Source organism: Leucopleurus acutus, assembly GCF_964270905.1.
Source record: "Leucopleurus acutus genome assembly, chromosome: 19".
Classification (NCBI taxonomy): domain Eukaryota; kingdom Metazoa; phylum Chordata; class Mammalia; order Artiodactyla; family Delphinidae; genus Leucopleurus; species Leucopleurus acutus.
The window spans coordinates 41,063,210-41,074,365 of NC_139161.1; the positions used below are offsets into that span (position 1 = coordinate 41,063,210).

Sequence of the window (11,156 nt, forward strand, 5' to 3'; positions counted from 1 at the left end):
CCTGGGGGATCCCACATGCCGTGGAGCCACTAGGCCCGTGAGCCATGGCCTCTGAGCCTGCGCATCCGGAGCCTGTGCTCCACAGCGGGAGAGGTCACAGCAGTGAGAGGCCCGCGTACCACACACACACACAAAGACATTAGAGGGACTTCCCCGTGGTCCAGTGGTAAAGAATTCGCCTTCCAATGCAGGGGTCGTAGGTTCGATCCTTGGTTGGGGAACTAAGATCCCATATGCCACCGGGCAACTAATCCCACACACCACAGCTACTGAGCCTGCGTGCAACAACTACTGAGCCTGCGCACCTCAACTAGAGAGCCCATGTGCCACAAACTACAGAGCCCATGCTCTCTGGAGCCTGTGCTCCACAACGAGAGAGAGAAGTCAACACACCACAACTAGACAGAAGCCCACGTGCCACAGCGAAGAGCCTGCACAGCAACAAAAAGATCCTGCTTGCCGCAATGAAGATCCTTTGTGCTGCAACTAAGACCCAAAGCAGACAAAAATAAAACAATAAATTATTTTTTTTAAATAAGACATTACCGGGGCTTCCCCGGTGGTGCAGTGGTTGAGAGTCCGCCTGCCGATGCAGGGGACGCGGGTTCGTGCCCCGGTCCGGGAAGATCCCACATGCCGCGGAGCGGCTGGGCCCATGAGCCATGGCCACTGAGCCTGCGCGTCCAGAGCCTGTGCTCCGCAATGGGAGAGGTCACAACAGTGAGAGGCCCGCGTACCGTAAAAATAAATAAATAAATAAATAAATAAATAAATAAATAAGACATTACCAACTTACCGTCCAAAAAGGTGACACCAAATTATGTTCTCCAAAGCAGAATGTAATAGTGCCAGATTCCTTATATTCTCCTTCACTGAGCATTACTGACTTTTTGAATTTTTGACCCTCTGATAGATGAAAAATAGTATTTTGTACTATTAAATAGTGTCATTTTCTTCTTTTCTTTTTCCTTTTTTTCCTGTAATGTGGTTGAGTATATTCTCATGTTTACTAGCCACCCACTGACTAATGGGTATTCTGTCTTTAGTCAGGACAGTTCATGAATTCCTGTTGGTTTTTTATATGTGTGTGTGCGTGTGTGTGTGTGTGTGTGTAAACTGGTACACTCCAGGAGTATCACAGATTCTGGGGCCAGAGGGGGGTCACGAATGAATCATATAGAGAAAATAGGCATTCAGATTACTTAAATGACATCTGAATACTTACTATTTCCCAGAGACTATAACGAGAGTTAAAAATATACATAAGACATGGTCTTTGCCCTTAACACATTACTGATAATGAATTTGGTAATGATTTTTAAAAGTCTTCAAATATTGTAAACATGCGATTTTCATTAGATCAGTTTTTTCCCCTTTTAAGCCTTTTACCAAAGCTACTAACCAAAGAAACCCCATGTTATGCTCATTGGAATTTCTCCTTTCGCCATGGCTACCCATAGACTATTTTGGGGCTTGTTTTTCTTGTTTTGTTTGTTTTTGGCTTTGGTTTTGGGTTGGGTTTTTGTTTTGTTTGGTTGGGGGTTTTTTGTTTGTTTTTTGATTTTTGGTGGGTTCGTTTTGGTTTTTAAATAGTTGAGAATGATCTCAAAATTCAGCAAATATGACTTTATCCGGAGCCTTTTGCATTTGGCTTGGTATTTATGGTATAAAAATCACCTTAGTTGCCTAAGGAAGTGAAATCTTAATTTCATCTTTATTCAGAAGCGTCCTGTCTGGTTTCATTGGGCTTTATACTGTGTTTCAGGTCTGGCTGCCTGCAGTAAAGGCTAAGGGCCTGGAGATTCCGGGAATATTTACTCACCGCCAAGGGCACATCTATATGGAAATGAACTTCACCAACAAAGCTCTGCAGCACATGACAGACTTTGCAATTCAGTTTAACAAGATATAGGTAAGAAATCTGAGTTCCCCAGCTCGATCCTGACAGCAGTGTACTTTGTGTCCAACAAGAGAGTGTTCTATTTAGCAGTGGGTAAAAACTCTCGTGTTGGCAGATGTTTGATGTAGAGTGAGTGGAGGCTGTTGCACATCTGTTCAGTGGTCAGCTTCAACACTGGAGGCCCTAGGGAATTTTTCTGGGAAAACTCATCCATATGGAATAAGAAAACTGTCTTTGCCATTATAATCATACCTTTTCTATAATGTTTTGTAAATGAAATCACGTAGTATGGAGTCTTTTGCATTTGGTTTCTTTCACTTAGCATAACGCTTTGAGATGTCTCAGCAGTCTGTTCTGTTTTACTGAGTAGTGCTCCATCGATGCTTATACCGTGATTTGTTTACACTTTCACCAGTTGGTGGAACTGGGGGTTGTTTCCAGTTTTACCTTTTATGACTAAAGCGCCTGTGAATATTCACGTACAGGTCTTTGTGTGGATATATGTTTTCATTTTTCCTGGATAAATACCTAGCAGTGGTATTGCTGGGTCATATGGTAATAAGTGTGAATGTTCCAGCTGTTCCATACTCTTACCAATGCCAGCCATGCTTATACATGTATAGTAATATCCCATTTTAACTTGAATTTCCCTAATGACTAGTGATATTGAACATTCTTTTCATAATCTTATTGACCATTCTTATATCTTCTTTGGTGAAGTATCTGCTCAAATCATTCCTTTTTCTTTTTTTCTTTTTAATTGATTTATTATCAAGTAATAAATTTCTTTATATACTCTGGATACAAGTCCTTTGTCAGATATGTCTTGCAAATATTTTCTCCCAGTCTGTGGCTTGCCTTATTTTCTTAACAGTGTTTTTCAAAGAACAAGTTTTTTATTTTTTGTTTTATTTATTTATTTTTTTAAGGGAGATTGCGATTGGCACATATACACTGTTTTGTTTTGTTTTGCTTTTTTTGGCTACGTGGGGTCTTCGTTGCTGCGTGCCGGATTTCTCTAGTTGCCGTGAGCAGAGGCTACTACCTTCGTTGAGGTGTGCGGGCTTCTCATTGCAGTGGCTTCTCTTGTTGTGGAGCACGGGCTCTAGGAATGCGGGCTTCAGTAGTTGTGGCATGTGGGCTCAGTAGTTGTGGCTCTCAGGCTCTAGAGTGCAGGCTCAGTAGTTGTGGCTCACGGGCTTAGTTGCTCTGCAGCATGTGGGATCTTCCTGGACCAGGGATTGAACCTGTGTCCCCTGCATTGGCAGGAGGATTCTTAACCACTGCGCCACCAGGGAAGCCCAAGTTTTTTATTTAAATAAAGTTTACTTTACAATTTTTTCCTTTTTATGTCTTTTGCTTTTTGTGTTCTGTTTAACAAATCTTTGCCTAACCCACAGTTACAATTTTTTTTAATGTTTTTAATAGAAGTGTTAATAGATTTAGCTCCTACCTTTACCTTTTAGAATTCATTTTGAGGTACTTTTGGTGAGATAATATGTGTAAAGTAAGAGTCAAAGTAAACTTTTTTTCCGTAGTAAGTCTTGAAGTCAGATAGTATAAACCCTCCTACTATGTATGTTCTTTTTCAAAAATTGTTTTGGCAATTCTAGGTCTTTTGCCTGCTGGAATTTTGCTTGAGAGTGCAGTGAATGTGCAGATCAGTTTGAGGAAGAATTGGCATCAAACAATATTGAGTCTTCTAATCCATTAGCATAGCATGTCTCCCCATTTATCTAGGTCATCTTTAACTTCTCTCTGCAGTGTTTTATAATTTTTCGTGTACAGATCTTGCACATCTTTTGTCACATTTAAGTGCTTTATAGTTTTGATGTTATAGTAAGAAGCATATTTTAGTTTTTGGTTGTTGCTAGTATATAGAAATACAACTGATTTTTATACATTGAACTTGTATCTTGAAACTTCATTAAACTTACTGATTAGTTCTAGTAGCCTTTTTTTAGATTACTTATGGTTTTCCACATAGATAAATAATGAGAGCAAGATCAAAAGGGCAAAAGGGTTTTTTGACCCATAAGTGTTGATACCAAAATGAGTGATGTGTCTACTCAAAATCATTTCTTTATTGCATTTGGGACTCTAAAGTGTAGTTTATCTACAAAAAGGAAAATGTTTCTTCTGCTAGTCTTTGACTCTTGAAATTGATACTACCTATATAAACTCAATAATTATTTTATAAATATTAAAATCCCATCTTCCTTCCTGAGGCTCATTAGAACATAAATTCATTATAAATTTATATCATTGTTTATTTGTTACACCTATGGGCCTACCTTTCCTTTCTGCTCCATCTTTTTAAAATTGTATTCTTATGTTCCTGAGACGTAAGACATGTCTGTCTTCCCTCATATATTTTTGGGTTTTTTGTAACTTCAGACTCAGGCTTTTCCCATCTCTTTACTATTCTTGTATTATTATTAGGCAGGCTTCTCTGAGAAGTCAAACTTGTGGGTACTCACTGCCTGCCTTAGGCGAAGAAAGTGGCCAGATTTGAGTCTACAACTTATCCTTTGGGGTGTTGTTTGAAATGTTTAAGCCAATCAACTCTGCTTTACTTAGGCTGGCTCTTTCCCGATGATTGTATCCTGTGTAAGTAAGTAAAGAAGAAAGAAAATGAGAGTTACCAGTAAATCACCCTCTGGTCTGATCAGGCAGGTTATCAAGCAAGTGAAATAATATCATTATACTTTACAGGGTGGGTATTCTTAAGTGTTCTTTCTCCCAAAGATTATCTAAAGGAAGATGTAAAAGAAAAAGATGCTTATCAAACCTGTCCCTCTAGTGGCATGATAAACATAAGAAACTTTCAGAATCAGAGCATTAGCAAACCAGTTCTCTGCTTATGAATGTTTTCTCCTTCCTCAAATCTTCTTAATGGAAAAAAGAGGTTATGTTATAACTAGTGTTACAGCAAATTAGAATTGGGCACTTTAGTGCCTGCTATTCCTTATGTTTCCTTCAAATGGAGTAAAAAGCCATTGAAACCTAAAGACGTGACTAAATCCTGCCTCCTGATTAACCTCTGGGATTTCTTCATCCTCTCTCCTAGCTTTGGTGTCATCCCCAGCACTCCTCTGGACATCCATACACCACTGATGCCAAACCAGAACATTGATGTCTCCCTGCCTCAACACCTTGGGCCCAGTCATGAAGATGGAGCCTCTGAACAACCTGCAGGTTAGACTTTTACTTCACTCAGGGGGTACAGGTTTATGTCTTGCCAATGTTATCTGTAAAGCAACCCCTCTCTTTCTTATATTAGATTTGGTCATGGAATAGGGTTTGAAATAAATCTGTGGAGAAGACTTTTATTTTTCATTAAAAATACACACAGAAGTCACGCCTTGACACAAAGTTACTTTCTTTTTACTCAACAAACAAATGTTTCAAGGTGTTATGTGCAAACTTTTTTTTTCCTAAGACTTTCATAGGGAATTTGAACGTCACAAGAATAGATTTCAGTAGAGCTGTGTGGAGGTCATCTTTGAATACACAGCCATAAGTAGTTGAGTTTTCTGGATTTAAATATGATACGTGTGTGGTAAGTGTAGCGGCATCTTAGAGGAGCTCAGAACTTTATGAAGTTTATAAGAGCCTCTCCATCTTGAAAATATTGACTTTTTAGAATGCTTAAGGTCCTAGCTTAGAGTATCGTTTCGTTTTCACCACTTTGAATTTCTCTTTGAAATATAAGCCTTCTGGGGTTCGAGCAACATGAAGGCAGAGTAGTAAGCATGTAAGCTGAAGCTGTAGCAACCCTCAAGGGATAAAATACAGATATAAGCCCAAGAAGTTGAGGGTTTTAATGCTCACAAGGACAGAAGAGACCACCTTGGGCTGACCTGAGATGGGGAATTGTAACTGATCCCTGCACAAAGCTGAGAGCCTGGAAGGGCAAGTCCCTCAATGAAAGGGGAACTAGAAAAAGATTTCCACAGGGGCAAGTGATGAGAGAGTTCTCTTTGACCTGGGTTCTGGGCGACCTCTTGTGAGAAATCCAGGGCCCGAATTTATACTGTGTACGTGAAGAATTCTCCAAACCAGTAAATTAATGTAAAATTGGACCAGAACTGGTGAAACCCAGGGTACCTGGCGGAAGCAAATGCAGAACGGCCTTTATGCAATGGTTTTGAACTTTAAGGCCATCAGGACTCCCATCTGAGAAGAAAGTCTCTACTGAAAGTCAGCTCACAATTTAACCAAAAAAAAAACAAGAGGGAAAGGTGCACTGTGACTGACAGTCAGAAGATGCAACAAAGAGGATTGCTATCCCCTTCTATCGAGAACTTGAAATGATAGAATAGTATGAATGAGACTATAAAATATGTTTTAAATGATGAACAAAAAATTTCAACCTTCCACTTTCCAATCAAGACAGGTGGGATCCCATTGCTCAATCTCCTGGAAATACCAGTGTGGGATACTAATACTTATGGTGAGACATCAACAATAAAATTACTTAGAGTTGAAAGTAACATTCTCCAATAGTTTAAGTGCCAGTGCACCAAGCCTGCTTGCCAGTTGACTAACTACCTTGCTGCCTCAGCAGTTGACTGCTTCTTTCTCAGAAAAGGGTGTAATGATTTAGAGTGACGAGTGAGTCACAATATAACTTGGCTCAGTCTAGAAGAACAAAACAAGGATTTCTGTGCAGAAGGAATTGGCTCTCTTGCTATAATGAGACTAATGTGTTAAGGGGCTTTTCCAGCACAGAATCCTAAAAGAAACTAACTAACTCAAATTTACATCTCCTCTCTTTTCATTGAAGTCTAACCTCCTGTTGGCCCACAGAGCCTCAAGCCAAATATTTGAGGACAGTCAGCATGGGTGCGAGAATGCTTTACTTTAGAATTAGGAAAGGGAATTTGGGTCACAGAAATGAGGGCAAATTTCCTACTCTTAAAACCAAAAGGAAACAGTAAATAAATAAATGTCAGTTTACTTCCCTATTTGCATTTCCATTTCACATTCAGTGAAATGAACATCCCAAATAGGAACCCTCATAAAAGAAATTGAATCTTAGTCCAAACCCCTCCTTCAAAAGTATTGTTATGATATTAGGACTAGCAAGTTTTCATTTTCAGAAACGTGACATTATAAAAACAATCTTAAAAATTTTCTATCTAAGCAGAATATAATAAAGCAGCTTCCATCTGTAGTCAACTATCGATTCTCCATGTTTTCCCCATGGATTCTTTTCTTGCAGGGATGTCATAATAATGGGTATTTTCTCATTAATTGGTATTGCCCAATGGAGAAGATAAGCAAAAACTTGAAAAGAGGTGAAGTTTCTTTCCCCGCTGGGAGCAGCTCTATTTAATGTCTGCTAGTGCAAGGTGAAACTAATGACTAGCTTAAAGTGGTGGGCTACTTTAGATTTCAGCTTCCATTCTGCTCTTGTCCTAGTATGAACAAAAAGAATCAGATCTTAACTTCAACAAGCTTAGACCATAAAGATCCAGATAAAGCCAGGTAAAGGTTGATTGGCATTTAAATGTTATGCAAACATAATGTTTAAATTCAAGAGCTCATGCAGGAAAAATTAGTACTTTTCTAGTACTCCAGACCATAAAATCAGGAAAGAAAAAATGGGGGTTTAGGAAATGAAATTTTGAAAGCAGTGTGAGTTTTAGCTATTTTGGCTAATCTGATATCAACGTAGGACAGATAAATCAAACCTAGTCACCAAAACTGTAATGTAACATTTAGTACAAAAACTTTTCATTAAAAACATCGTCAAACTACTTATTGGCTTATAGTCTTTTTGAAAGATTATTGAAAGACACTGTTCCCTCTTAAAATGTAAAATAAGTTATAACTTAGGTGCCTACTAGAAATTTGAACCTAGAAAATTTTTTCAGCTGTACTAATAATGTTGGTTGTAAAAGCCTTTGTGAATTCAACTTATCAATATTACACAAAGTAAAGCTTAGCTTGTCCCCATTGGGAGCTTCTCTTGAGTTTATTTATATCATATAATTATATTCCTTAAAAAGAAAAGCGAATTGATCCCCTCTATTTAAATAAAACAAAAACCTTAACAAATGTCTAAATGAATTTTCTCTGAGTTTTCTCTGACTTTGATATCCTTGTTTTTCATTTCCTCTGTGTCAGTTGCTTAGAAACATTTTCCCAATATACTCCTTCAAACTTGATACCTGGCAGCTGACTGCTTCTTCAAGTCAGTGTCTGCAAAAAGACAGTAGAAAATGATATAACACATGTTCAACCCAATCTTTGTATAGATGCTGTAGTGTTCTCACAGCTGCTTGGCCTCCTTTTTCACCAGGCTGTAAACTCTTGTGAGAACATGGATAGCACCATTCTTTCAAATTTTAATTTTATCGGGATTGTAAAACTACAATTTAGAGTCAACTGGTTCTGTAGTTAGCTAAGAAAAACCCAGTCCCCAGCCTTCTGTCACCACGTATGGCCGTCATCTACATACATATTTCCAATCCTCCTGTTTTCCTGATAGAGCTGTCTTAGAATTTGCTTTCATCAGTGTTCATTGTTTATGTTATTATGATTATATATACTCCTCATAGCTGAGCTATATAGTGTGATTTTTTTTTCTCCATAAAATTTTTATAAGTAATTAGATATTTACACATTAATACCTGTCTTTTTGTTTAATTTTTTTTTTTTAATGAGATCAGCTTATGGATTATAGTATGGGACGGACTGGGAAGGTGCCAGGACCTATAGTGATGAGCTTCCCAGGAATAGACCAACAAACAGACAGGAGTAGCCCAGACAGACAGACAGAAAGACAGGGAAACAAAGCCAAATGGGTAAGAGGCCTAGGCCCAGCCTCAGCAGCTGTGTCTGGCCTCCAGATCCAGCTCTACCCTGGGGACCTGGGGGATGAGCACGGCTGGCAGGGGCCTCAGTTCTTGTAGGGTCCCCTCTCCTCACTCTCTCCTACCCTCACCAGCAGGCTGGGACCTTTGACGGGTGTTGTTTCTGGGAATGGTTGGTCTGGAGTCATGGGCAGAGGGGTCAAGGCTCTTGGAGGCTCCCTGGGGAGGTGGAGGCCTGGGTAGTATGGGGATAGCAGCAGCACTGGGGGGAATCTGATCAGGCAACAGGTGCCTGGGGTGGGGCACTGCTCAGCAGGGTCCCTATATCTAGGGCAGGCCCCCCACCCTGCCCACCACACCAACATGGTGCAATAAATAGAGTTTCAAGTAGTAAGTCAGTGTCAAGTAGGAGATCTGGGGGCTGGCAGACAGGCAGGGGCTTGAGAGAGGCCCCAGTCGGCCCACCAAGTGTTCTCAGTGGGCTCCAGCTATATCAAGTCTGTCTGTGTGCACTGGAGTAGGGACCTGGCCCCTGTGTCCACGTAGGGGCTCAGCCCCTCAGACCAGTGCCAAAGCCTGCTCAGTGGGGCAGAAGCAGGGCAGCATGGTGCCTACAGCATCCACGATGGCTGCCAGGTGCTCGTCCTGTGCCTGGGGCCCACAGAGCTGCCTGAAGTCTGCCAGGAGCAGCAAGTACTCAAGACTGTGGCCAGAGAAGCCTCGGCAGGCCAGGATCTGCGTAGCAATGACCTCCTCAGGCGCAGGGCCCAGGTAACCAGGGTTTTGCGGGGTGGCCACGTAGGCCAGTGCCTTGAGTGGTTGGTCAGGGGCATCTTGAGGGCAGAAGGTGACCTCCTTGGTATCATAGCTACCAAGCACTGCCTCCCACACGTTCAAGTACTTCAGGGCCTCATTGGCCTGCTCACCTTGCACCTGGTATGCCACACCACCCCAAGTGCAGCCCTCACGATCTTCAGGGAGGGTCACCACACGACCAGGCATCTTGTCACTTCCCCGATGGAAGGTATCTCCCTGTCAGAGACGGCCACTGTAGCGGTGCACGAAGCCCACACGGCTGTCGCTGTAGGCGAAGTCAGGCCTCCACACCAGGGAGCCGTACCCAGAAATCCACAGCGCTTGGGGGCCGCCGTCGTCCTGGGGGGTGGGGTGTTCTGGGCTGCCAACTCCTGCTTCATGGTGCCGGCCACAGAATGGGCCCGGACCGCCTCCAGGGCTGGTCTCCGGTGCGGGCATGGCAAGACAGACAGACGTACCCACCTGGCCTGGCACTGCTTGGCCGCTCCTGTTTGTTTAATTTTTTGTGTAACTGTAATTCATTCCCAAATTGCAGTGAGATCAGACTCTTCAAGATAGTCTTAATCAGTTTCACTTTCTTATAGTATCCTTTTGGAGTCTTTTGATTGTGTCAGTCTGAACAGACTTCCTTCAACACCTGGAACTGTCATCCTGGGATCTCCCTTCATAATAGCCCTGGGGATTCATTCCCTTCGCCTGTCTGGTATGTTGGGTCTCCTATTGTATTTTTCTTTCCTTGGTTTACTCCTTCATTTTGATGAAAAACATCCTCTAGTAGCTTCCTAAGAATAAGTATGTAGAGAATAAAGTTTTTGAGACTTCACATGTTTTAAAATGTCTTTTTTATCTTCACACTTGTCTGATGGTTTCTGTATATCATTCTAGGTTAGGAAAATAGTTTGCTTCCTAGTCTGAAGCCATTCTGATTGTTGATCCTTTTCTGTGCCGTGTGCTTTCTCAGTGAAAGTTTGTACGATCCTTTCTTTATCCTCCATGTTCTGAAGTTTCACAGTGATGTGCCTTGGTGTGTGTGTGTCTCTTTTCATCCATTTTACTAGGTACTTTTTGGGCTCTTTCAATGTAGAAACTTGTATCCTTCAGTTCTGGGAGTTTTTCTTTTTTATACATCTCCCTCCATTTTCTCTGTCTCTCTTATTGGAAGTTTTGCTATTTGAATGTTGACCCTCCTGGACCGGTCTCCCTTTCTCTTTTTTTTTTTTTTTTTTGGTCCTATTTTCCATCTCTTTCTCCTTTTGCTCTACATTCTAAAAACATTTTATGAAATTTTTTTTTAATCTTTTTTTATAGTGCATGGTTAAATTACTTTTTTTTTAACATCTTTATTGGGGTACAATTGCTTTACAATGGTGTGTTAGTTTCTGCTTTATAACAAAGTGAATCAGTTATACATATACATATGTTCCCATATCTCTTCCCTCTTGCGTCTCCCTCCCTCCCACCCTCCCTATCCCACCCCTCCAGGCAGTCACAAAGCACCAAGCCAGTATCCCTGTGCCATGCGGCTGCTTCCCACTAGCTATCTACCTTACTATGTTTGTTAGTGTGTATATGTCCATGACTCTCTCTCGCCCTGTCACAGCTCACCCTTCCCCCTC

At 41.2% G+C, this 11,156-nt stretch overlaps 1 pseudogene across 1 annotated transcript; it reads right to left on the reverse strand.

The window, feature by feature from the left end:
• Positions 1 to 9,268: 9,268 nt before the first annotated feature.
• Positions 9,269 to 9,920, reverse strand: LOC309976212 (glutathione-specific gamma-glutamylcyclotransferase 1-like; annotated as a pseudogene). Its single transcript has one exon. The product of its transcript is annotated as a glutathione-specific gamma-glutamylcyclotransferase 1-like (transcript).
• Positions 9,921 to 11,156: the final 1,236 nt, after the last annotated feature.